Source organism: Protopterus annectens, chromosome 8.part0, assembly GCF_019279795.1.
Source record: "Protopterus annectens isolate FY-2018-M chromosome 8.part0, PAN1.0, whole genome shotgun sequence".
Taxonomy (NCBI): Eukaryota; Metazoa; Chordata; order Ceratodontiformes; family Protopteridae; genus Protopterus; species Protopterus annectens.
This window is the reverse complement of record NC_056741.1, coordinates 221,699,555-221,727,241: the sequence shown is the minus strand read 5'-3', so window position 1 is coordinate 221,727,241 and position 27,687 is coordinate 221,699,555. Positions and strand designations below refer to the sequence as shown.

At 42.2% G+C, this 27,687-nt stretch overlaps 1 protein-coding gene across 1 annotated transcript in view; it reads left to right on the top strand.

Moving 5' to 3' along the window:
* LOC122808711 (CD209 antigen-like protein C) overlaps nucleotides 1-27,687 on the top strand; it is a 464,731-nt gene that overhangs the window by 358,718 nt on the left and 78,326 nt on the right. The gene's annotated exons all lie outside the window — the stretch shown is intronic.

Genomic DNA, 27,687 nt, shown 5'->3' with positions numbered 1-27,687 from the left:
AAAGTAATTGCCTTTTTTTTGGGAGAAACTGAATGCCAAGATAGATCCTGTTATTCCAGCAATATTTCTAAGTTTATAAGAGCAATATTTAAAGTGTCTGTTTGTGCTGCTTGTCCCCCTAGTATGTCTTGGAGAGTAATTGCCATTTTTTTAGAGAAACTGAATGCCAAGACAGATCCTGTTCTAGCAATATTTTTAAGGTTATATGAACAAAATTAAAGTGTCTCTCTAATATGTCTGTTTAGAAAATGTAGTAAATCTGATTTTTATTTTTGTATGGTATGATTATGGTATTTGCAGATTATCAAATAAAGGTTTTGGATCTGGGAAGTGTGTTTTATTGAATTTTTCAGATGTTCTACCATGATCCATGGCAATGGCACGTTTGACGCAGTGTGAAAATAGGGTGTTCCACATTTTGACCATTTGTCACACATTGTTAGGGTCTGTGTTCCACATTGGCCTCTTAACAGGTTGAGACATATGAGTTGATGAATGACTATGTTTTACTGATGGAACATCAGTTAAAACAAGAACTGCTTAATGAATTTAGTGGCATCATTGCTAAAGTTGAGCTGAATTCCCATTCATCTCTTTTGGCTGATACATTAGATCATATTTCTGCCTAAGAAAAGAGCTTAATTGAGCAAAAATGAAGGAAGATAAAAAGGGATTTAAATGACTTCAGAACTGGCAACGTATTTGACCCAACCAATCAATGTGCACGCTCTAACTAGCAAGGGGATGGTACACAATCAAACACTGAGGAAATGTGGAAAGAAGCTGTAAATGCAAAGGTCGCTTCAACAGCAACAAATTTGACTGTTAATAACTCTAACCCATCAATGGAAGCAACAGTAATTGTAGATTCTAATATAGTCTCTGCTTTAGACCCTTTGGATTTACCACTACAGTGAAGCAAGCCTTACCCTTTGCCAAAAGAGAATCAGAATTATCACAACAGTTGAGGCCGCAATCTAGTGAGAAATATGAACTACAGAATGACAACACGGTGTCAGAAAAAAACTTAAATGGTACTGTCTTTAATTTATCTAAGTACATTCTAAGCGAACATGAATTAAAGCTGCCTAATATACCTTTATACCAGGTCAATTTGCAGACATTTCAGATATCTTATTGAACTTTAAACTTTTTATTAGAACATTGAATTTATGATTACTTTATGGTATTAAAATGCTCTGAAGCTAATGATGAATTAAATATATAAACTTTAAATAGAAAAAGTACCTTTGTTCCTATGAATAATCCATTAACTGCAGCCTTTAAAGAAACTTTTATGAATGAGCTATATGAATTCATGTTAACTAATAATGGAATCTATCATAATGCGACTAGGGAACAGCATAATGCCATTTAATCTCTTTAGACCAATGATAATATTGTTATAAAGGCAGCTGATAAAGGTGGAGGTATAATTATTCTTGATGCAGATTACTATGACAATAATATGTTTGACTTACTTAATACTGATGATTTTATAATAATAAGTGCAACAGAGCTGGAAAATATTATTTCTGAAGTGAATACTAGTGTATATGATATGCATCTTAATGGCCAAATAGCTCTGGAAACTTTACAATATTTTCATAGGTTCATAGGTTCATAGGTAGGTACTAGGCTATCGGCCCAAGGGCCTAGTAAGCCTAGCCAACAAGGTTCCCTGGCTTACGCCACCAAAGAAAGTTATTTTCCTGTGCCACTGTTGAGCAGAGACACAGAAGTGATCCCCGGGGTGTATTTCCTATTTCCCATCCACTCATCAAGATTTTTCTTGAAGAGTGCTAATGAAGAACTTTGCTTGACATAGATGGGTAGCCTGTTCCAGAGTATGGGAAGTCTCTGGGACAGGAATCTATCCCTCCAGCATGTCCTGTTTATTGTGGTGACAAGGTTTAGGTCCCTAGAGCGTGTAGCTCGGAGGAATTGGGATTTCTTTAGGTGTAGCATGACCAACAGCTCTGGGTTTGACATAGCTTTATATGTTAGGCAGAAATCACCTCGGAGTAGGCGATATGCTACGGAGTAAAGCTGGAGTTTTTGAGACGGTCAGTGTAGGGCATTTGTTTTGAGGCCAGTAATCCTCTTTGTGAGGTACTTCTGTGGCTTTCCAGCTGCTGCAGATGTCTTGTGAGGTACATTCCAAAAGGGGTGTTATACTCTATAATGTGTCTAATGAGTGTCAAGTAGAGGGGAACAATGACCTCTTTTTTCTTGGATGAGAACCCTTTTATGATGAAGTGTGTCACGTAGAAGGACTTCCTGACTACTGTGGCGATGTGACTATCAAAGGAGAGACTATTGTCCACCTGGGTCCCAAGGTCTCTTATCACACATTTGGTGTTAAGTAGATTGCTGCCTATGTGATAGTTCATGGGTACAGAGTTTTTACCAAAGAGGATGACACTGCACTTTTTGGCTTTGAGCTTGAGGCCATGGCTCTGACACCAGGCATCTTTCTCAGCGAGGCCCTTCTGTAGGATGTCCACATCATTTGGGGACTTGACTGTGGCTCCTAGTTTGCAGTCATCTGTGAACTTCATTAGCCAGAGGCCTTCTGTGTTAGCCTGTACTTCAGTGAAGTAGATATCAAACAGGAGATGTCCCAGGACTGAACCCTGTGGTACTACACTTGTCACTGGTTTGAGGTCAGATTTGGAGTCTGCAACTTTTACAGTGTGGGTTCTGTCAGTGAGCCAGTTGGCAACCCATTTTGGGATGTACGGATTTATACCTAGTTTAGTGAGTTTAGCTATAATTCCAGAATAGGGGATGATGTTGAAAGCCTTGGCGAGGTCAAGATAGGCTGTGTGAACAACCTTACCATCATCTACGGCTTTGGTGACTGCCTCAAAGAAGTCGATCAGGTTCAGGAGGCATGATCTGCCTTTCACAAACCCAAACTGGGTGGGATCCAGAGTTTGGAGGTTACCAATGTCTTTGTTTATGAGTTCCATGATGATACCTTCCATGGCCTTGCAGACTAGGCTCGTCAGGCTAATAGGGTGATAGTTCCTGGGATCAGTGGTGGCTCCCCCTTTGTGAAGTGGGATAACTGTTGTTGTTCACCATTCAGTGGGCACAAAGCCTGATGCGAGGCTATTATTGAACATGGTGCTTAGGTGGGGAGCCAGTTCATTCTGAAGTTCATGTAAAACGCAGCCTGGGATGTTGTCCGGTCTCATGGATGCTGCGTTTTTGGCTTTAGAGAGTGCAGCTTTTACCCACGTAGTTGTGATTACAGGGACTCTGCATTTTTCCTGTATAGATATGGGCCCTTTATGGGGTGAGGGGGGAGTAAAGTTAGCACTGAATCTATCTGCCAGGATGTTGGCACTATCAGTTGGTTCAGTAATTTTTGTGCCGTTGTGCTGTAACTCAGAGCAGATCTGGGTGTTGCCAGTGAGATTCTTGACATAGCTATAGAATGCTTTGTGGTTGTCCTTAGAATAAGTGGCAATTTTGTTTTCATAGCTAGTTTGGAGGATCTTATAAGGGATCTCAGCTTCTTACTGAGGCTGACCTCCACTCATGGGATTTTACTCTCTTTTGCAACAGTTTCTTCCTTCTGTTGCACAGTTTGTTTATGGCAGGGGACCACCAGATTAGCTTCCTTTTTGGAGATAGCATCTTGGTTCCTATTGGGATAGCATGATCCATGCACTTTTCATTAGCAGCCGTTATAGAGTGCATTTGTCGCAGGCAGTTGTAACTGTATTGTCCATCTGCATGGGTGTAATGAAGTTCACCACTTCTCTCTTAAGAAGCATGAAGTTGGCTTTGGAGAAATGTTTTAGTGTGGTTTCCTTAATGGGCGGGTGGGGGCGGGATGAGGATATCAAGGGTGATTAGCTTATGGTCGGATCAGACCAACGAGGAGTTGACTTTAGGTGTGGAACACCAGTCACTCATGTTGGTAATGACTAGGTCTAGGATATTGTTGCCCCTGGTGGGGGTGTGGATAAGCTGATCCAGGGCATTGGAGTTTATGAATTCCAGAAAGCATTGAGCTAAGGAGTTGGTACACAAGTATTTTCCCAGTTAATTGTGGGGTAGTTGAAGTTGCCCATTATTAGGGTGTTTGGTTGAACCCTAATGTTTTCCATTATATCAAGAAAAGAGGAGTGGGAATCCTGAGGCATGGTGGGGGGGGGGGGGGTTATGTTTCCTATTGTAGGATTCCATCCATACATGGCGCACAAAAAAATAGATAAGTCTGTTACTTCTCCCCCTTTAAGACCTATTGTTTCTGCCTCTGGGTGGATTATGGAACCTCTTTCCAAATTTGTAGAGTTTCATTTAAAAAAGGCTTTGAAACATTCAACAACTATATTAAGCGATACTTCTCATTTTTTAGAACTTATCTATGTATGGTCAAAAATTATAATATATCTGACTGTTATTTTGCCAGGTAGATTCTCTTTTTAAATCCATACCTAATAATAGAGGAGTTGAATTTTTGAGAGAATTTATTATGCCCTTAACAGAATTTAATTCTGCAGAAAGTGAAGCTATTTGTGCATTGGCAGATCTAGTTTTGAATAGTAATATGTTTCTATTTCATGATGTTATATATAAACAATGTAGAGGAGTGGCCATGGGTATGCCCATGGTTAACAGTTATGCTAATTTAGTTGTAAACTACTGCAAATTAAAGTTTGTCTCAAACCATGAAGTTAATAAGTATAGGGGCCATATACTATTTTATAAACATTTTGTAAATGACATTTTCCTTATATGGAAAGGATCATTGATTGAATTTCATGATTTTATGGATTACTTGCACACTACAAGTAACTTTTTACATTTTAAGTACACTATTGATTATACATATATAGAATTTCTAGATATTAAACTTTTTAAGAACACAGATGGTACTATAGGGACTACATTATTTAAAAAATCAGTAAAGAAAAATACCTATTTATACAAGGATAGTATGTACCCCCCACATATTTTTAAAAATATAGTTAAAAATCCATTAAAACATGTGGTAAAATTAAATACAAGAATGGATAACATGGATATGCAAATGCAAACCATGGCTGAAGATTTTATAAGTAGAGGGTATCAAAATGATACAGTTGTGAAATTAGTAACAGAGACAAAACAGGAGGTTAATAAAAGTATATATCTGACTTTTTCTGAAGGTTATGTTCAACATAATAAGAAAAGAACCAACAATAAAAACAAGCTTAGATGTATTTTACCGTATGATGCAAATACAACTAAGATTCAAGGTATTATCAAAAAACACTGGCATATGCTTAGACATATACCTATGTTTAAGGATATATCTCATGAACATTTATCTTTTGGGTGTAAAAATCTAAGTAATCTTAAATATCAATTATGTTAAAAAGAACAGCAGAAATACGTAAAAAGTTCTTTTATTACTAAATTTGGTACCCAAAAGTGCTATAATTGTTTATTTTGTAAATACATCTCTACGGATACTTCCTTTTTACATCTGGTTACATCAAAAGAGTGTTTCTTAAAAAATCATGGGACTTGTAATACCATGAACATAATATATATGGCTAGATATTTAAAATGTAGTGCATTTTATGTACAGTAGGTAAAAGCAATAGAACGTTGAAAGATAGAATATGTGAAATCATCAGAAATAAAAAGGAAATTAGAAACAAACACACTATATAAACATATTCAACAAACTGATAACACACGTTTTAATTTTTTTATTTTACAAAATGTGAATAAACATATAAGAGGGGTTGCATGCTTAAGAACACAGATATAGACACAAGAAGACAAATGGATTTTGCACTTCAGAGCTTATCAATTTCCAGGATTAAATGATAATTTTACTTAAAACCTATTTTAAAAGAAATTAGGAATAAAATATATTATTTTGATAATATACACATGGAAGTTACTGTTAGTATACGTATATGCGAAAGTCCTATTCAGCAAATACGGTATCACTGACACATATTACCCGAACCGCTAATACACCGAACACCCTTTTGTTGTGTCTTTCGGCTTTTCCCGGTTAGGGGTTGCCACAGCGGAACTCCGGTCCACTAATGATTGGTAGTTGATTTTTACATGCCGAGTTACCAGCCCTGATGCACAACCTTCAACGAAGGTGCGCCCATTCACGCATGTCTCCACGCAGAAGACGCTCTAGCTGAGAATCGAACCGGACAGCGTCTTACTGTGAGGCGACAACGCTACCACAGCACCACCACCGCGGGTAATACACTGAACGCCCTAAACCACGAAATTCAAAGTCTCAAACCGTAATAGTTGTCCAACCCCACCATGCGCTACATACTACCTACCCAAACAAAATAAATAAACCTCATACATACACTAACCAAAACTCTACTTCTAACCCTACACTAAACCTTACATACATTACTATCTATGCACTTAGCTTAACCTGTACCCTAACCCTAATGTCCGTAACTATCGCACACTTACCTTATGGCGCTATACCGCAGAAGGGCCAACCATGACGATTCGACATTTCAGATTTCGCACTTCAGGACGATCTGTGTTTTCGCAGTTCGATGTATACGTGTCGATGTTTCCATATTCGGGTACGTGGACCTTCACGATTTCAATAGCTAACCATTTTTATGTATATTTCTTTGTTTTATTGAGGTCACATGCTCTGAATACTTTTGTATTTAAGTAGAATTGTCTTCTTTTTTTATTCATTTTGCCTGAAGAAGCCCTTAAGGGTGAAAGTATCTGTACTAGCATTGTGTAATAAGCTTCTTTTTTTTTTCTGACATTGTGGTGCCGGTCGTTACTATTTTTATTGACACATTACAGCTGTACCAGATGTTTGCTATGAGAATCAACATATATGGCCATCTACTGGGGGATGTTGGCTATACACTCGAACCGTGGATGATGACACCCATCAGAAATGCACACACACCTACCGAAGAATGCCATAATGAGGCATACGCACAAACTAGGAACATCATAGAGTGTGTGTCTGGGCTGCTCAAGTCATGGTTACAGTGCCTCGATATATCTGGTGGAGCCCTGCACTACTGTCCAGTCACATGTGCACAGATGTTCCCAGTATGTGCCATGCTATTCAGTATGACCCTGTAGAAACACCTGCGGCAGGATCATCACTGGGAAGGGACACACAGCCCCCCACCAGTGCCTAGGTCCCCACAGCCACATCACATGGGAAGATGGAGAAGGAACCCCATGAGGCTGTCCCTGTAGGCAGACATAGGCATGCCCAGTATGTCCTGGCCTTGGCAAAGAAGCAATATATAGCACATGCACTGACAACCTAGGGTCCTAGGGACTGACATCTTACTCTGATTCACATACATAGTAAAAAGAATCCCAGCCAAACCACACAACCTGTACCATACCATGTATTGACTATATACTGAGTGCATCAGACAGAGCCAGCCCTGAAACAAAGGTGTCTCAACCACAGTATTTACAAGATAAGTCACTTTCCTTTACAGCAAATCTACCGGGTACTAGACTATGGTAGCATATGTATGGGCCTGCTGCATATATGCAAGGAAACAGAGTGGGCTACTGGGCTACTTGCAGAGAACTAACAGCTACATGGGACAACAGGTACTCTGTCCAATACTGAGTGCCCCATAATATGCATTAGGCCAGATGGTTGAAAAACCTACTGCAGTATGCAAGGGAAATGCCAAACAGTGGGGTCACAGGACAAATGCACACCTGTCAATGCCAGAGTCCCCTACCCCCAACACATCAGTGTTCCCATACAACTGCAGTAATAGCATGTTAGCAAGAATATATCAGCAGACCACACAATCCTAGGGCTGTCACAAAGAACCTGGCCACATGTTCTATTCTTCACAATACACAGGGGTCACAGTGTATGTCTGTCTGCTGTTGATAGTGTGAGGACTTAGATCTCACTTTCTGGTGGCTGGTGTGGCTCACTTGGCTAAATACATTAGCATGGTTGATGGCATTGATGGTTCGAAACTGGCTGCACCTACATCTTTTGCATGTGAGGTACTCATATAGGAGACACAGAGACTGCCAATACGCCACAGTCTGTTACTGCAAGAAAGCAGGACAAAGCCAGAGACAATGGGTTGGCAGAGGGTCAAGGCTACAGACGTTATACAAAGAAGGTGGCTAGTATAACAGTAGTTTGCAACAGGTAAGATTTGCAGCAGGATGTAAATGCCATCATTTAACTGTGACAGTACTTACAACAATTCAGTGGGCTCCATTTACTAGTATATTCCTGGAAAAACACATCTGTATGAGGAACAAAGCAGACACATGGGGCAGAATGCTGGGCTTCCAGCAAAAACACGTACAATGAGAGGTGTGAAGACTGTCACCCTGTGTGTGTTGTTATACTATGTACCACAGTCACATAATAACTACAACCACTTAGAGCAGGAAATCTGGACAAAGCTATGAACAGTAGTAGAACAAAGTCCCAAATATAAGGAGAAGGATTAACTACTGGCCAGACAATTGTAGAAAGTTCAGATAATAACAGGTTGTGCATTAGCATGAGTTTCCTGATGTGTATGGAGTCAGTAATTCAAATGTCTGTCATCATTTCCTAATGGAGATCTATAATGATTTGTCACCATACCTCTCAGCTGTACAGATTTTTGCAGAATGTCCAGATTTTTGCCTCATATTTTTGGTCTGATTTTCATAAAGTTGTAGTTTTCTGGCAGATTAGTGGCAAATCATTAAAAAAACTGAAGTTAGAAAATAATGACAGATGAGTTTCAGACTTCATACCCTTTGGAAAATTCATGCTAATGCAAAAACTGTTATTCTGTCAACTTTCTAAGTTTATAAGAGCAATATTTTAAAACTGTCCCAATTTTTGTGCCTTTGTCCCACTTTTGTTAATGGTTTTATCCAGATTTCTTGCTCTAAGAGGTTGAGAGGTATGTTTGCCATTAATGTACCAGAAAATTACCATGCTATATAAAACATACCATAATTATGATGCAAAACTCTGTACATTCTATTACAATCTGTACAGTTGATGGGTATGAGTCATATATTACTTTCACCACACAGCCGGGGAATCCCTTGGACAAAATATCAGGGAGGTGCTATACTGTTGTATCAGGTGCAGCATCCAACTGGCTGCAGCAAACAAAATCCTGGACTGAAGTACAGGTAGGTCTGGCCTGGAGTCACCTTGTAAGTACTGACAGTCACACTGTATGCTCCTACATGTAGCTAACTTGAGCCCATGTCTGATGCCTCATCTGTCTAAAGAACTGATATGAGAAAATATATCTGTGCATACAGAGAGTGATGTATACATATCTGTCTCTCCCTAGCCGCATAGTGACATAATCCACCCAACCACATAACCCTGTGCCTCTGGAATGTCACCCTGTAGACAGACAATGATCAGCAGGTTATGTAATGTGCAATGGCTTCAATGCAGGAATTGGACAGGACATATTGTCACTGGCCAATTGTCCACCTAGCAACTGCAACTGGCCAGACATGGTGATACTGGTAGCTGTACACACATAGCAGGGGTATTAACATGTACCTCACTGCTAGGACACTAGATACAATAACAGCATAAAGCAGATTCACTCTGCAGGCCACACATGCTATGTAATACAAGGCCACTTTGCTTAGTCCACAAGTACTGTGACTGCAACCACATGTACAACAGATTTAACCAGTGAGGTGCGCAATAAGCACTGCAAGCTATAGTGTGTAATGGTAGGTATGTAACAATTCTAATCTCACATCAGCCACTGTGTGTGTGTGTGTGTGTGTGTGTGTGTGTGTGTGTGTGTGTGTGTGTGTGTGTGTGTGTGTGTGTGTGTGTGTGTGTGTGCAGGTATTTCCCTTACAGCAGTACAGACATGCACGTCTGTGCAATGGTTAATCATTTTATGGCCCTGTGACTAGTGTCCTCCTCAAAATTGGCCTCCCTGTCAACACATGCTAATCTCATCCACCTTAACAGTACTGGATGACAATTTAATAATAGATAAGCTCCATGGTGCATGCCTGTATCACCTATCTCTGTGCAATGGTTATACATTTTAAGGCCATGTGACTACCTGCCAGCCTCCCTATTGGTCCTCTTTACAAGGCCTGCTGATGTCATCCACCTTAACAGCACTGGCTGACATTCTAAAAGCCAATAAGTTCCATGGTGCATGCAATAAATACTTAGTGCTACAGTATACATTAATAGATAGATAGGGGTTCTAATCTTGCAACAGGCAACTCTGTATGTGTTATATGTATAAATATATCCCCTTGCAGCAGTGTACAGATGCCTGTATCACCTCTCTCTATGCAATGGTTATACATTTTAAGGCCTTGTGACTAACTGCCATTGGCCTCCTTCACAAGGCCTGCTGATGTCATCCACCTTAACAGTGCTGACTGATAATCTACTATCAAATAAGCTGCATGACTCATGTGATAAGTACTTAGTGCTATAGTGTACACTAATAGTTAGGTAAGGATTTTAATCTTGCAAAAGGCAACTGTGTGGGGTGTGCATAAAAATGTATCCCCTTGCAGAAGTGTACACATGCTTGTATCACCTATCTCTGTACAATGGTTACACATTTTAAGGTCCTGTGACTACCTGCCAGCCTCTCCATTGGCCTCCTTTAAAAGGCCTGCTGATGTTATCCACTTTAACAGCACTGGCTGACAATCTAGCAACAGATAAACTATATACCACATGCACTAAGTGCTTTGTGCTATAATGTATACTAATAGATAGGTAGGGGTTCTAATCTCAATAAAGCCAACTCTGTGTGTGTCCAAATATATGCCCATGCAGCAGTACACAAATGGCCATATGGGTGAGCACTAATCATGCATTTTACTGCCCTGTGACTAGCTGCTGGCCCTAAATAGCCCAAATCTACCTAGGCATAAATGCTATCCACCACCACCTAGATTTATATGTACAGGTGACACTTATCAAGGGTAGCAGGCCTTGTCACAGGGCATGCATGCATGATTACGCTGATTGGCCCCACTGTCCCTGACACACTGTTCGACAAATATGCACCTAGGTATCCACACACATATACAGCCATACCTTGCTGATATCATATTTCTGTTGTGTTTCCATGTCATCCTGTGTTGCTGTATTTCCATGAAGCTTCCATAGCTAAGCCACTCAGACACCAGGAAAAAAAACACACACAGTTCTGCGAGAAACCTGTCATCCTGCAACACTACTGCCAGTATAACATCATGCAACAAAGATACACAAACTGTGATGTGTATTCATGACACATGCCAGCATACAGCACCTGTCATGGTCCACAACACCTGGCATGACATAACATTACCACACTACAAAACTACATGTAAAGTAATATAGTCACCCTATGCATCAGACTCATATTTGCATGGCCCTGCATTGACAGCATGGATGGCAGAGATGTGGCACAGGTATCATCACATGCACAGGGTGTGGAGTGGGGGTGCCAGAAGACTAGACTGTGCCAAACAGTTGACAGCATGCGTGTGAGTCAGGAAGGGGTGGTGGTGAGCTGGGCCATGGAGAGTTGCCGTGTGTGTCTGTTGGTGAGCTGCATGTGACAGTGATGTTTGAATGTACGCGTGTACACAGTCAAGCCCAGTGCTAGCCCTAAATGTGTGTATATTGGACAACTGTGGACCATACATGGCAGAGTGGACAGTTCACCATCTCTGGCCATGAACTCAGGAAATGGCTCTTACAGGAGTGGCACTGTCACCACCATGCCCAGGGTCAGATGCGGTGCTGGTAGCTAATGGTGACTGGTGTCTGCTGGGCCTGTGTCCCCCATGGGACCACCCAGGATCTTGTGCCCATGGCCTGCCACATCAAAGTGTGACAGCACACTCCCTTTTGTAGTTCTGGAGGTACTGCCACTATGGGAGCATGCAGGCGCATGGCCACATGGACTCTCAGCAGATGGTGTTATTGACCTACGTCCATGTGTCCGATGTCCTACTCCAAACAGATGTTCTAGCACAGACAATGTGTGGTGAAAAACTGACAATGTCTCAGTTCACTGTCTATCTACTACATCAGTGAAATGATCCATGGCATCACCAATGTGGTGTAGGCAGTCATGCATGTAAGACTGTGCTGCATCTATAATCCTGAGCATCCTTCTGTTGTTGCATTTGGAACTTGTCTGTGCCTTCATGATGGACCAAAACATGTGGTGAGTGACCTGTGATGTGACACCTGTGACAGATGGTGGATGAGGAGCAGTCCTTCTTTGAGCACCTCTATAAATTTGCATGTGTGGCACCTCACCAGATCTCTGGCTGTGGCCAGTGTCTACACTCACTGATGCCATAGTTGTTGTACTGTTCAATGTTGCCACACTCTGACTGTTCAATATCTGTGGCTTCAGGAGACTGGGTATGTGTGGGCATACTGACTGTGTATGGGGACAATAAGGGAGGAAGTGAGATGTCAACCCCTGGGACAGATTCAGTCCCCAACAACCCCCAACTGTGCCTCACTATGGCTACCATCATCATCAGAGTCTGATGAAACACTGACATCAGGTTGTGATGGGTACAGACCCAAACCCCCACATTCACCTATGAATAGAAAGACAAAATAAGTACATTTCTGCCTGCACTATTATGTGTGATAATCCACACACACATACAAGTGAGGAGCCACAACTGCATTATACATATCACATCTTATTTCTCATCCCACGCACAAAACACAAACACACAACAACATACACAGACAAGACAGGCTCTTTATAACATGCACTGCAGCTACATACAGTTAATGTTGTCAGTACTATACACCTGTGAGATAAGCAATATGTTAATATATATTATAGACCTACACCTAAAACACAGTACACCCGTCTTTAGCATACTATGCAAGTTATTGTATCACTGCCTCAGATATGTACCATCTCCATAAAGTGTGTGAACAGGCATCTGTGAATGATTGACTCCTGTATAGCAGGCTGCATAGTCCTTCTAAAAAATAAGTGCAAATGTGTTACTGCTCCTGAAAATACACAACTGTGATTACTCATGCAATGGACTTCAGTTATCACCTACAAATTTGAACATACAACTATTGTACTCTGGCTAAGTGAACAGTTGTGCCTAGGGCAAAATTACAACCCTTAACATTCTTAGGGTATATATGATCTGTAAAGCAACAGTATCACACTTAGGTACAGGACCTCGGACTCCAGCCACACATGCTGGAGCTATGTGAGGGAAAGGTATTGTTAGAAATACCAAATGTTGCATTGTTACAGGGTAATATATGCATATATGCACATGTACATTAGCTAATATGATACTGCCTACATTGCTGACAATCTGAGTATGTGTGCACAACTGTGCATTAAAACCAACCCCCCCCCCGAATACAGGTAGACCTGACACCCATGTACTGGTATGCAGAGGCTGCCACAATGACTGATACAGTATTATATTGATGAACACATGAAGCTTACCTAGATGCTCCTCTGATGTGGATGCTGTGGCACCCACCTCCAGTATGTTTGGGGTGATGGATGCTTGGGAGCTGATGGTTGATTCCAGCTTTTCTAGGAATTCTTCTGTGTCTGAGAATGGTTGTTCTGTTGCAGGCCCTCCATTAGTGGCAGCGTGGTCCCTAGCCACAGTGGCTGCCCTTTGCCATGCATCATTGACAATATCTGTGGCCCAGTGTCAGACCTGCTCATAGGTCCTGTCTTGTTGGCCTATTTGGTTGACTGCCATGACGAGGTCAGCCCACAGTGCTGCATGTTGTTCATGATGTTGTCGACTCCTGGTCAGCAGAATGTTATGATGTATTTTGAGTCTATCCAGGATAACATTTTCAGCGGCTGTAAATGGTGTGTCCCTCCTTCGATACATCCTTCCTTAAGGACAACAAGAGGAGAGCACATCACAGGTCCAGATATGTGGACATCCACTATGTACAGGCCCTGCACAACCAAAATGGCCTGCACTATCCACTGCTTCCTCCCATGTCATACCCCGCAGTCTATCAACATGCGAAAAGTGTGGCTATCACCAATATCACCAACATAGTAGCTATACCAGTTATGTCCCTGTGTGCCCTGACAGAGTTTGCTAAATGTCACCACACCCTTCAATGCCATATACTGTGGTGTGCCCATATGTAAAAAAAAAAAAAAAAACGGCTGTAGGCAGGGGGGAAAGCCCCCCACACCCCCCACTCTTTAAATATACCAACTCCAAGACCGCACTACAGTGCAGTAAGGGATTAATTCACTGTAGTGCAGTCTCGGAGTTGGTATATTTACAGAGTGGGGGGTGTGGGGGTGCAGAAGTGCTGCCTACACTAGTCATGTAAGTTCCGTTTGTTTTTTTGTTTTGTTTATTTTTATTATATGTTCAGTGTTTGAAACTTTGAACATTTAAATTAAATTATTTAGCGTTTAAAGTTTTCAAACTTCGAACATATAATACAGACCCAGGTAAAGTCCGACTACTATGTCATATAGCCACTATCAGACAAATAGGTGTGTGTTTTTACAACTATATGGGGACAGTCCAGCAAAACCAGTGTGCCACAATGACAGACAGCAATGCAGACCTGCAGTGGCATATCCCTGTAGGCATCATACCTCTCCAGTAAACAGATGTTTGTGGAATGTGTATGTGTCCCTGATATATGTGGTCCTTTTGGCACAAACATGTGAATGTCTGACAAATGGTTGGCCAATAATTGATGATTGTTGTCAGAATATAGAGAATCTGTCTGTCACACACCAGACCCCTCATTATACTACGGTAATATCTGTCAGTCTATTCATAGTCTTATTTTGTATGGCCGATATGTATACTCCGTTGCTGAGTTTGGGCCTGTGTCTCCCCACTAATAATAATGGCTGCGACCTGAATTCCTGCTAGGGTGTTGACAGGTATGTTAGCCATAGCTCCCAAGCAATGAGGTATGAATGTCAACAAAACAGTGACCTAAGAGTACATCAGGGACAGTCAGTGACACTTTAACAATGTCTGAACTATTTTGGTGTGACATTCACAGACTAAGAGGAGCTTTGTGATATTATAGCTGTGTCCACCCTTACTTACTGTCAATATGTCTAATTCATAATCCACTAGCTTTCGTACAGGAGCCGACCATTGTAGGAGGGGGTAAGAGGGCCAGAGCTGTGATGTGATTCAAAGCAGGCACAGTTGAGAGGTATGCCTGTAGCTGTTGAACAGCAGAGCATCACCAACATGTCATTCCCATAGATGTACTACAGGCCTACTGTTGTAATCTCTTTTCCCATACCTCCATCCTCCCATCTGCATCCCATTATATGTGGACATGTATTACATACCTGGTAGAGTGATGTAATCCTTTTGTGAACAAATCCTCAGTAAACAGCTTGCTAAATTGTAGTCTGTCTTGGTAAAGCAACATACAGACCTGTTCCCCATAGGCAGGTGATTGTCTTTTGTAAGTAATACTCACTAACAGGTAATTTCCCGTACACCAATCTGTGGCTCAGACTTGCTAAATACATCGAAAACAGCTGGGTTGCACTTTCATTAGCCAATTACATGGCACCACAGTGCAATATTTAAGGCTTTCATGTAGGCCTTGGCCCTTTCTTAGTCTTTGTCATGGACATTAGTGAAGTGTGGTGACTACATCATCACAGAGGGTAGGTACAAATACTGTCCACTGTTGAGATTTATGAGGTATGTCCACAGATTTGCATGCTATGTTTGGCCAGTGTCCCATGACATTGTGATTATCTGACAGTTCAGTGTTAAACATTGTGGGTTGAGGTCGGTAAAGGGAGAGAGACATGTGAGTGTCAGACACCATACCCATCAGTATATGCATGCTGATACTGTAGCTGCTATTCTATTAGCTCACTATCTTTGTAGAGGCAAACTGTGAAACATGTCCCTGTCAATGGACCTTTGCCCCCCACCCTTTATGTATGTTTTTGTCTGGATCCCTTGTTCTAGGGGGTTGTGAGGTATGGTGGGCCTGTAGCAGCTAGCTTAACATACAGCTGCATATGTTGCAGGCTTCAGCTACTGCTGCAGCCCAGAAAACATAGAGGGTAATGTGAGCATTTTGGAGGACAGCAAGCTGTACATGTAACTGAGGCAGCAGTGTCATCTCTGTCATTACAGCAGAGCCAGGGTGTTGGTACCCTTTACAGTCCACTCGAGGCATGTGCTTAAGGTACATCTGTTATCTAAACAGTGACAAAGGGAGAGAGACATGTGACTGTCAGACATCATACCCATCAGTATATGCATGCTGATACTGTAGCTGCTATTCTATTAGCTCACTATCTTTGTATAGGCAAACTGTGAAACATGTCACTTTCGCTGGACCTTTGCTCCCCCCCCCTACCCTTTATGTATGATTTTGTCTGGATCCCTTGTTCTAGGGAGTTGTGAGATATAATAGGTCCGTAGCAGCTAGCTTAACATACAGCTGCGTATGTTGCAGGCTGCAGCTGCTGTTGTAGCCTAGGACACATAGGGGGGAGTGTGAACACTTTGGAGGACAGCAAGCTGTACAAGTAACTGAGGCAGCAGTATCAGCTCTGTCATTACAGCAGAGCCAGGATAAAGGTACCCTTTACAGTCCACTTGAGGCATATGCTTAAGGTACATCTGTTATGTAACAGTGATAATCACAGAGTAGTAGGCAACATATAGTTAGGTTATACAAATATGTACAATTTGTCCCTACCTACAGGACTTTGACTTGCAAACAAGGGTAGCAGTTAATTCTGTAGCAGCAACCTGTGTGGGTTAAAATTGAAGGACTCAGTCATTATGTGGTGTATTCACAACAATGTAATTGAAGTGCAACACATTGGATCTGAAGCTGGATTGTGGGTGGCAAAATGTACTGCATGCAAGGTACTTAGACTGAGCAACTGAGTCAGTGCTGCATCAGGTGTATTTGCAAGATATATGTGCATACATACAGTCTGTGCAGCACATTGTCTGCATCCATTATTATGAGCATGGCTTTCAAAGGTGGCTGTGCAGCAGGGTCCCAGTTGTAGACATATGTGCTTTGCCATTGCTGCCTTAACAGGTGTGTTTAAAGATGTTGCTGATAAAAGGGCACAATTACCTGCTATCATACCTCTCAACCTCTTAGAGCAAGAACTCTGGACAAAGCCATAAATACAAGTGGAACAAAGGCCCAAAAATAGGAACAATCTTTAAATATTGCTCTTACAAATGTAGAATGTTGATAGAATAACAGGATTTGCATTGCCATGTGTTTTCTGAAGGGTGTGAAGTATGACATTCAAATGTCTGTTGTGATTTTCTAACCTCAGTCTTTAATTCTTGCCACTACTTTGGCAGAAACAAAAGTTTTTTATGAAAACCAGGCCAAAAAATAGGGGGAAAAACAAAGGACATTCTACAACAATCTGTACAGTTGACTGGTATACCTGCTATCCCAGGCCTCACATACATCCATTATTATTTATTTGGCTGTGTACTGGTGTAGTGTTTGCATCACAGTCCCAAGTACACTCCAAATTTTCCCATTATATATATTTGCAGTCTGTCAGTGGCAATCAATATATGTTGCTGGAAACACCAATTTTAATTCAGAGCTGAGTGGCCTAGTAGGCTAATGCACTGTGCTCTGTTGACAGGGGCCTTGGTTTGAGATGTGGCAGGGGTGATTATTTTGCAGATGTGCCTAACACTGTCAGAAACACATAAGATCATTAAGGTATTTTTAAGCACAGTGGTTTTGAGTGGTTTTGCGTCTTAGCTCCGTGCAAACCCGCATGAAAAAGAAAAAAAAAGAAAAGAAAAAAGGGGTGATAGGACAGTGGTGAAATGCGGGCAAGCAGGAGGAAAAACATACTGAAAAGCAGGTAGGGATGTACAAGACAGCTGTAGGAAAGGACCATAGCTCTCCATTTCTTGTACAGCAACTGCTGTGCATTATTACAGATTTTGAACATGAATTTGGACACTCAAACCCCAGAAAGAGGGGTGAGGACAACATAAATTAGTTGTGTCCAGTGGACATGTGTGTGAAATGGAAAGCTATGTATGTAGCAATATTTTTTTTTTTGTGGGACAGGTGCCCATTTTTTTTTTTTTTTTTTTTTTTTATAAGGAGAGAGTGGAATGTTGGTGGAGGGATATAGGTACATGTGGTATGTTAAGCTGGGTAGGAAAGGTTGCATTTGCAGACAGACAAGACCTACAAGACAGCAGACATGGGCAGTGTGCGACACATGAGGGTGTAAACACGTTAGGTGAGGAGGCTGTTGTGGAATCTGAGAAGCATATGCCTCCAGACAGCAGCAGCATGACTGAGATCCCCACCCATGGGCAGTTGGCACTGCTCCTTCACTGCCCTGAAGGTGGCTGTGCTGGAAACTGGACGCTGGGTCCAGCAGGCCTACCAGGTTGCCCTCAACCTGGTGCAAGCAATGTTCAAAGTTCCTATGAGCAATCTTGCACACCAAGGCCAGTAGTTGATCCTGGGTGACAACCCTCCTCTGCCCCCGCTCCTTGCTTGAGATGTGCCTCCCTGGACTACATGAAAAGAGACATGGAAGAGCTCTCGGATCATGTGGCCCAGGCAGGTATGACCCTATCCCCGAACAGCATCCTGCCTTCTCCCAGAATGATACCACAGTATAAGGACAAACTGATTGACTTCAACAATTGGCTAAGCTTCTGGTGTCATTCAAAGGGGATCCAGTATCTGTCTGCCTGGGATGACATGATCGACAAACCATGATTCTTTGCCAGAGATGGTCTGCACCTGATACCCCTGGGATTCATGTTACTGGCTAAAGCTCTTCCCACTCCTATGGTGTCTTTTTTTAGGCAGGGTTCAAAGGACAAAACCACCACCATAACATATACAAGCATGCAAAATCTCAAGGTAATGCTACTCAATGCTAGATGTCTAAACCTCAAAATGCACTCTGTCGAGGCACTCCTAAAAATAGAGAACATCGATATCTGTGCAGTAACTGAGACCTGGTTCAAGGCACCAGAGAGCACCCCTGCAATACCAGGCTACAACTCTTACCACACTTTTCAGCCACCAAACCAAGACTGAATCACTAAAGGTGGAGGAGTGTCCATATTCACCAAGGATATTCATACCTCCAGGCTAGTTGCCCAACACAATGCATCTGTAATTCTCCAGGTGCAACTAACACTAGGTAAGACTCCAATCCAAATTGTACCTTGCTGCAGATCCCCCACCATGCCCCAAGATTCTCACTACACCTTTCTAAACATACTGGAAAATATTAAGATACAACCAAACACCCTAATACTGGGTGATTTCAACTATCCTGCCATTAACTGGGAAAACTACTCGGGTACCAACACCTTTTTCCAACGGTTCTTGGAATTTATAAATTCCAACACCCTGTATCAACTAATCCATTGTCCCACCAGGGGCTCCAATATCCTAGACCTGGTCATTACCAACATGGGAGATAGATGCTACACACCAGTGGTCACCCCCTCATTGGTCAGGTCTGACCATAACTAAATCACTCTTGACATCCACATCCCACCCCCACACCCCAGTAAGGAAACCTAAGTAAAAAACTTCTCCAAAGCCAACTTCATGCTACTCAAGTCAGAAGTGACAAACTTCATGACACCCATGCAGGCAGGAGCTGAACGTTTGACTTCTGAATCCTACACTAAGGCACTATATGAGTACATCCACTCGTGCATGAATCGTGTCATCCCAAATAGAACCAAGACGCTCTCCTTCAAAAAAAGGAACCCAATCTGGTGGTTCCCTGCCATAAACAAACTATACAACAGAATAAAGAAACCGTTGCAGAAAAGAGGAAAATTCCAGGATGCAAAAAAACTCCCTTACCAGCCTCAGTAAGAAGCTGAGATCCCTCATAAAAATCCTCCAAAGCTAGTTACGAAAATAAAATTGCCAAAGATTCCAAAGACAACCACAAGGCATTCTATAGTTATGTCAAGAATCTAAATGGCAATGCTCAGATATCCTCTGAGCTACAACAGAATGGCATTAAATATACTGATCCCAAGGATATTGCCAAAATCCTTGCAGATTGATTTAGTGCCATCTTCACCCCCCTCTCACCCCTTAAAGGGCCCATCTCAATACCAAAAGATTGCCAAATTTCAGAAATCACGACCACACAGGTAGAAACCGCACTCTCCAAAGCTAAGAATACAGCATCCATGGGACCAGATGACATCCTTGGCTGTGTACTACATGAGCTACAAAATAAACTGGCACCTCACCTAAAGTGTCATGTTTAATCACAGACTCACCTCAGGCTTTGTGCCCACTGAGTGGCACACAGCTACAGTTATCCCACTCCACAAGGGGAGATCCAGCCTGGATACCAGGAACTACTGGCCCATCAGTCTGACGAGCCTGATCTGCAAGGGCATGGAATGCATTATCATAGAACTTATAAACAAAGACATTGGCAACCTTCAAACACTGGACCCCATCATGTTTGGGTTCGTGAAGGGCCGATCTTGTCTCCTGAATCTGATTGATGTCTTTGAATCAGTCTCCAGAGCTGTGGACGAGGGTAAGGCAGTCCACACAGCCTATCTGGACCTCGCCAAGGCCTTTGACACCATTCCCCACTCTGGAATCATAGATAAACTTACTATACTTGGCATAAATCCCTACATCAGTCGATGGGTTGCCAACTGGCTTACTGACAGAACCCAGACTGTAAACGTAGCTGACTCCAAATCCAGCTCCAGACAAGTGACAAGTGGAGTACCACAGGGTTCAATCCTGGGACCGCTCTTGTTTGGCATCTACTTCTCTGAAATGCAGGCCAACACTAAGGGACTCTGGCTAATAAAGTTCGCAGATGACTGCAAACTGGGAGCCATTATTGAATCCCCAAATTATGTGGATGGTCTACAAAAGGGCCTTACAGAAACAGATGTTTGGTGCCAGAGCCATGGGCTCAAGCTTAATGCCAAGAAATGTATAGTTATCCCCTTTAGGAAAAACCATGTACCCATGAATTACCACATAGGTGGCAGTACACTAAACACTGAAAGTGTGATGAGAGTCTTAGGGACACAGGTGGACAGTGGTCTGACCTTCAATAACCACATTGCCACAACAGTCAGGAAATCCTTCTATGTGGCACACCTCATCACTAAGGGCTTTTCATCCAGAAAAAAGGAGGTCATTGTCCCACTGTACTCATCCCTCATTAGACCCATTATAGAGTACAACGCCCAGTTTGGTATGTACCTCACAAGACATCTGCAACAGCTGGAAAGGCCACAGAAATACCTCACTAAAAGAATCACAGGCCTAAAGCAGATGCCCTATGCTGACTGTCTAAAAAAACTTCAGCTATACTCTGTGGCATATCGTCTACTCAGAGGTGATCTCTGTTTAACATACAAGGTCATGTCAAACCCTGAGCTGTTCGACATGCTCCACTTAAAGATATCCCAGTCCCTCAGAGCCACACACTCCAGGGATCTAAACCTTGTCATCACAATGAACAAAACACACTGGAGGGATAGGTTCCAGATGAAGACTCCCCAGACTTTGGAAAAGACTGCCAATACATGTCAAGCAGAGCATGTCCTTGGCCCTCTTCAAAAGGAACCTTGACAATTGGATGGGAGATAGGAAATTCACCCCGGGGATCACGTCAGTCACCCTGCTAGACAGGGGTCCAGGGAAGTACATATTGTGGGAAGAAATATCCAGGGAATTGTTATGGATAGGCTTGTATAGACCCTATAACCTAGTACCAACCTATGAACCTATGAACCTATGAACATATGTTAATAGTAAACCATAACCAATATATAACAATAATAAATATATAAAGATAAGGGGTGGGGAGAGAGAGAAATACAGTCCATTAATACCATCATGGGCTATATAGTTGGCAACAGTAATGCTATCTACTCTACAGGTCTGTCCTTTCTTTATGTGAAAATGTGCCCTATAGCTGCTGTAGCACATGCATACCTCTTAAGATATCTGCATAGGACTCTATGGGCTAAGCACCAACACCTGCAGGTACACAACTACAAAGAACAATTGCACATCAAGTGGGTCTATATAACTACCAAGGAGTATTGTGGGCAAATATACTGTTACATTGCTATTGACATATAATCATGTCAATGATACATCTCTGACAGAGGGATTATGCAACAGTAATTACATTCCATGACAACATGACACTTGAGAGATATGCATGTGTACAGTACAGAGAGTACACAACTATCACGCCTTGCTTGGCAGGCATGAGGATAGTACCTAATAACAGTGACTGCAGGGGACATGTGCATAAAGTGTAGTAATTGACTGCATCAGCCTTTACAAGACACTCCAGGAATACAACCATAGCTTAATTACACATTTTATTTATTTTGTTTTATTATATTTTGTTATTATTGAAATTATTTCCTTTATTTTATGCATTAATAGCACATCCATGACAATGATTTTAACAGTCAATGACATCAGAACAAACAATTCATAGGTGTGTGCTAGGCTAATGGCCCTGGAGCCTTTACAAGCCTAGACCATAGAAGTATTTATGAGACAGAGAATAGCTGGAGTCTTTTGAGTCTGTCCATGTAGGACATGTGTTTAATGCCTATGATCCTGTTCGTGAGGTACTTCTGTTGGCTCTCCAGCTGTTGCAGGTGTTTAGTGAGGTACATGCCAAATTGGGCATTATTCTGAATGATTGGTCTAATGAGGGAAGAGTAGAGAGAGGCAATGACCTCTTTCTTCCTGGATGCAAAACCCTTGGTAATGAGATGTGCCAAATGGAAGGACTTTCTGATCACAGTGGCAATGTGGTGGTCGAAGGAGAGGTTGCTGTCAACCCGTGTCCCCAGATCTCTTATAACACCTTCAGTGTTCAGTGGGCTCCCATCAATGTGGTAATTAGTAGGAATTGAGTTTTTACCAAAGGGGATGACAATGCTTTTTTTTGCATTAAGCTTAAGGCCTTGGTTTTGACACCAGTCATTGGTCTCAATTAGGTCTTTCTGTAGGATGTCTGCATCACTTTGGGGAGTTAATAATGGCTCCCAGCTTGCAGTCATCTGTGAACTTGGTCAGCCAGAGTCCTTTTCTGTTGGCCTGGACTTCTGAGAAGTAGATGCTGAACAGGGGAGGACCCAGGACTGATCCCTGTGGGACTCCACTCATGACTGTTCGGCAGTCTGACTTGGACTCTGTTACTTTCACACTGTCTGCTCTATCTGTTAGCCAATTTGCAACCCATCTAGTGATATAGGGGGTTGATGCCTAGTTTGGAGAGTTTATCAATAATTCCTGAGTGAGGAATTGTATCAAAGGCCTTTGCCATATCAAGGTAGGCTGTATGCACTCCCTTACCTTCATCCACAGCCCTGGTGACACACTCAAAGAAGTCAACCAGGTTGACAAGGCATGATCTCTCTTTCACAAAGCCAAATTGCATGTGGTCTAGAGTTTGGTGGATTCCTATATCTTTGTTAATCAGGTCCATGATGATGTGCACCATAGCTTTACATATCAGACTCAGGCTAATGGGGCAATAATTCCCAAGGTCTGTAGTCACTCCCCCTTTGTGGAGAGGGATGACTGTAGCATTATGCCAATGCCATTTGGTAGGAACAAAGCCTGAGGTGAGGCTGTGACTGAACAGGGCACACAGATTTGGTGCCAGTTCACTTTGCAGTTCATGTAGAACACAGCTAGGGATATTATAGGGTCCCATGGAAGCTGTAATCTTGGCATTGGACAATGCAGCTTTAACCTGTGCTGCAGTAATGCTGCATGCCTGGCATTCTTCCAGTATTGGGATTGGTCCTTTAGGGGGGAGAGAGGAGTAAAGTTGGCAACAAATCTGTCATCCAGTATGTTGGCAATATCTGTTGGCTGAGTATAGGAGGTACCATTGTGTAGTATCTCAGAGCAAATCTGGGTATTGCCATGGAAGTTCTTGATATAGCTACAGAAGGCTTTGTGATTGTTTTTAGTGTCTGTTTCAGTTCTGCCTTCATAGCTGGTTTTAGATGATTTGATGAGGGATCTCAACTCTTTGTTGTGGCTAATAAGGGAGTTTTTCTAGTCCTGGGACTTCGCCTTTTTCTGCAACAGCTTCTTCCTTCTGTTGTAGAGTTTATTAATGGCAGAGGACCACCAGATTGGCTTCCTTTTTTTGGAGGAGAGTGTCTTGGTTCTGTTGGGTATGGCTAGTAGCATGCATTTGTGTACATGTTCATACATTGCATTGGTGTATGATTTGGCAGTCATGCAGCTATTTTCCATTGGCATGGGTGCAGTAAAGTTAGTCACCTCTGTTTTCAGTAGTCCAAAGTCAGCTTTGGAGAACATTTTCAAGGTGGTTACCTTTACAGGGGGTGTGGGTGAGATGTGGATATCCATGGTGATTAGTTCATAGTCGGATCTGACCGGGGGGGATTGACTATTGGTGTAGAGCAACAGTCACCCATGTTAGTAATAACCAGGTCAAGGGTGTTGCTTCCTCTAGTGGGGGTTAGAATGAGCTGGACCAGGGCATTGGAATTGAATTCCAGGAAGGGTTGGGCCAGTGTATTGGTGCTTGAGTAGTTTTCCCAGTTGATGTAGGGGTAGTTGAAGTCTCCTAGTAAAACAGTGTTAGGTTGGACCTTGATAGATTCCAGGGTGCTTAGGAACATAGACCGAGAGTCCAGGGACATGGTCGGGGACCTATAGTAGGCTATGACATGGATCGCCTTCTTATCCAGTGTTAGTTGTACCTGAAGTATCTCAGATGCATTATGCTGGGCTACTAGTCTGGAGGTATGCATATCCTTTATGAATATGGAGACACCACCACCTTTGGAGCTTCAGTCCATGTTTTGGGGCTGAAAGGTGTGGAATGAGTTATAGCCTGGTAGTGCAGGGGTGCTTTCTGCTGCTTTAAACCAGGTCCCCGTTGTAGCCCAAATGTCAATGTTCTCCATTTTGAGAAGTGCTTCAAGTGAGTGCATCTTGAGATTTAGTCTTCTAGCATTGAGCAGCATGACCCTCAGACTGCATTTATTTATAGCTGTTACAGTGTTAATTTGGTCTTTGGAGCACTGCCTAAAAAAAGGCACTATAGGGGTGGCAAGAGCATTAGCCAGTACCCAGAAACCCAGGGGTGACAGATGCAGACCTTCTCTGGCAAAGCATCAAGGTCTGTCAGTCATGCCATCCCAAGCAGACAGATACTGAATCCCCTTAGAATGACACCAGAAACTTAGCCAATTGTTGAAGTCAATTATTTTTTGTTTGTACTGCGGTATCATTCTGGGTGATGGTATGTTACTGCTCAGGGCTAGTATCATACCTGCCTGGGCCACATAATGCAATAGCTCCACCATGTCTCTTTTCATGTAGTCCAGGGAGGTGTGTCTCAGGTCATTCACACCCACAAGGACAATGACAGAGTCATACTTGCACTTGTGGAGTGACCTGCGTGCGTGTGTTATGTGTCAGATTCTGGCACCTGATAGACAGCTGATTGTTACCTCCTCCTTATTCAACCTAATGAGTGGGACATCTGTTTGCCTCACTATTGAGCCACCTATGATTAGTGTATTGGGCAAAGTGTTAAGCCTTAGGGGCTTAGGTTGTGGCACACTGTGGAGGTGAGCTATGTGTCCTGTGGTTTGTCCTGTGTTGTGGTGGTCAAGTGCATTTCTCTCTTGGAGGTCTCTGTTGTTTGGGTAAATTTCTATTGAGAGCTTCTGTGAAGGTGGGTGCATGGTTTGTGTTTTTATGTGACAGCTGTGATAGTGGGTATTCTGGTGGGCTACGTGTTCCATGTGGTTTGGTGCAGGTGATGACCTCCTCTTGACCAGCTAGCTTTGGTCTTAGCTGGGGAGTGCATAGCTTCCAATTTGGTGATATAATTATTTACACATAATATGAGCTATTTCACACATTTACATGTAGTTCCTGTGAAGAGAATGATATCTCTACTTACTCATTTTATTTCTTTTATTTTATTATATTTTGTTATTAGTGAACTTATTTGCTTTATTTTATGCATTAATAGCACATTCATGGAAATGATTTTAACAGTCTGTGATGTCTGAACAAACAATTATTTATACATAATATGGGCTACCTCACCCATTTACCAGTTGTCCCTATGGAGAGAATATCTGTCATCATAACATATCCGATTCAGTAATATTTATAAGTGCATTGAACTGGATTAGAACCCTAGTCTGTGAATAGCAAAATGTACTTTGCATACAGCATTTAACAAACTGAGCTACTGAGTCACTGCTGACAGCTGACTGACTGATTTTTTTTCGTAGAACTCACCTGAAAACAAAATATGACCTGGTACTAGTACTAAAATGTTATAGTACACTGCGGTGACAGTTGAACACACATGCATGAAATGCAATCATGATAGAGATACTAGGGAACCTATACATTACTAAATAAAATGCAAGTGCACACAATATTTTGTTACTGGGTTGAAATATCAGCTCTAATTCCAGACGTATTGCACAACAGTTTATTACAGATACCTTCATGCATTTACTGGTATAGTTTTGAGTTTTATTGAACAACAGTTGATATAATGCAAGTGTTGCAATACAGCTGTAATTCCACAGTTATTGCAATAGAAACTTTATTTCATTTACTTTATCAAGGTTAATGCTTTACTCTTTCCTGCTTATTGTAGTACATTTGGCAGTAGTCACTTATTGCAGTCCAGGTCTACGACCACATTCATTGCAATACAATCAAAACTGTATATACCTAATGGCAGTTAATGCTTTACTCTATCTTCTTATATGACTATAGATTGCAAGATACATCCATACTCACCACACTCACAGTGCAACCTGGCCAGGCACCCTGCATACGCCTCGATGCTGTGAGCTCTCACCTCTGCAGCTGTTGGGAGAGAAGCACACCATTATGCATTCCGGTTTAGCAGACATTCAAGATAAACTATTGGTGAAACACAGGAACATACTTACACACTTGTGGAAGATTGTCTGCCCAGATATTCTTGGACACAGGCATGCAATAGAGCCCCTTCCATCCTTTCAGGTCATCATGGTGATGACGGCACTGCTCACCTCTGTGGGACATAACAGTTGCACTGGTGAGGTCCCTTGTCAGCCAGTCCCAGGCCTCTGTTTTGCACTCTCAGCCCCAGTAACCTACCTGCATGACCCAGTCTTCGTGTTTTTTCACAGGGAGTCCATCATGACCCTGGACTCCTCAATGCCCCACTGCTGCACCTAAAAGCACAAACCCTCTCCAATGCCTGACATTGTGTCCTTCAGAGACAGCACTCCAATGGATTATGGTGTATTCCCACATATTGGGCTTTATATAGCTCATTTTCCCATTGCTTGGCACCTCATAAACCAGCATGGCTTACCACAGTTTAGTAGAGCTTAGCTGAGGGAAGCAGATCATGATTTAAAATTAATTGCCATAATTTCTATTTGAAAATTATTACTTTATTTCCCCTCCATGTATTCAAACCCTGCACCTACTGCACATAAGACCATCACTCTTCCCACTTGGCAAGCTGGATATGTAGAATGCTGCTCATTGTTTATATATACCTCTGAGCTATATTTAAGCACTGATGCGCATTGCACAGTGCCACACAAACCCACTTA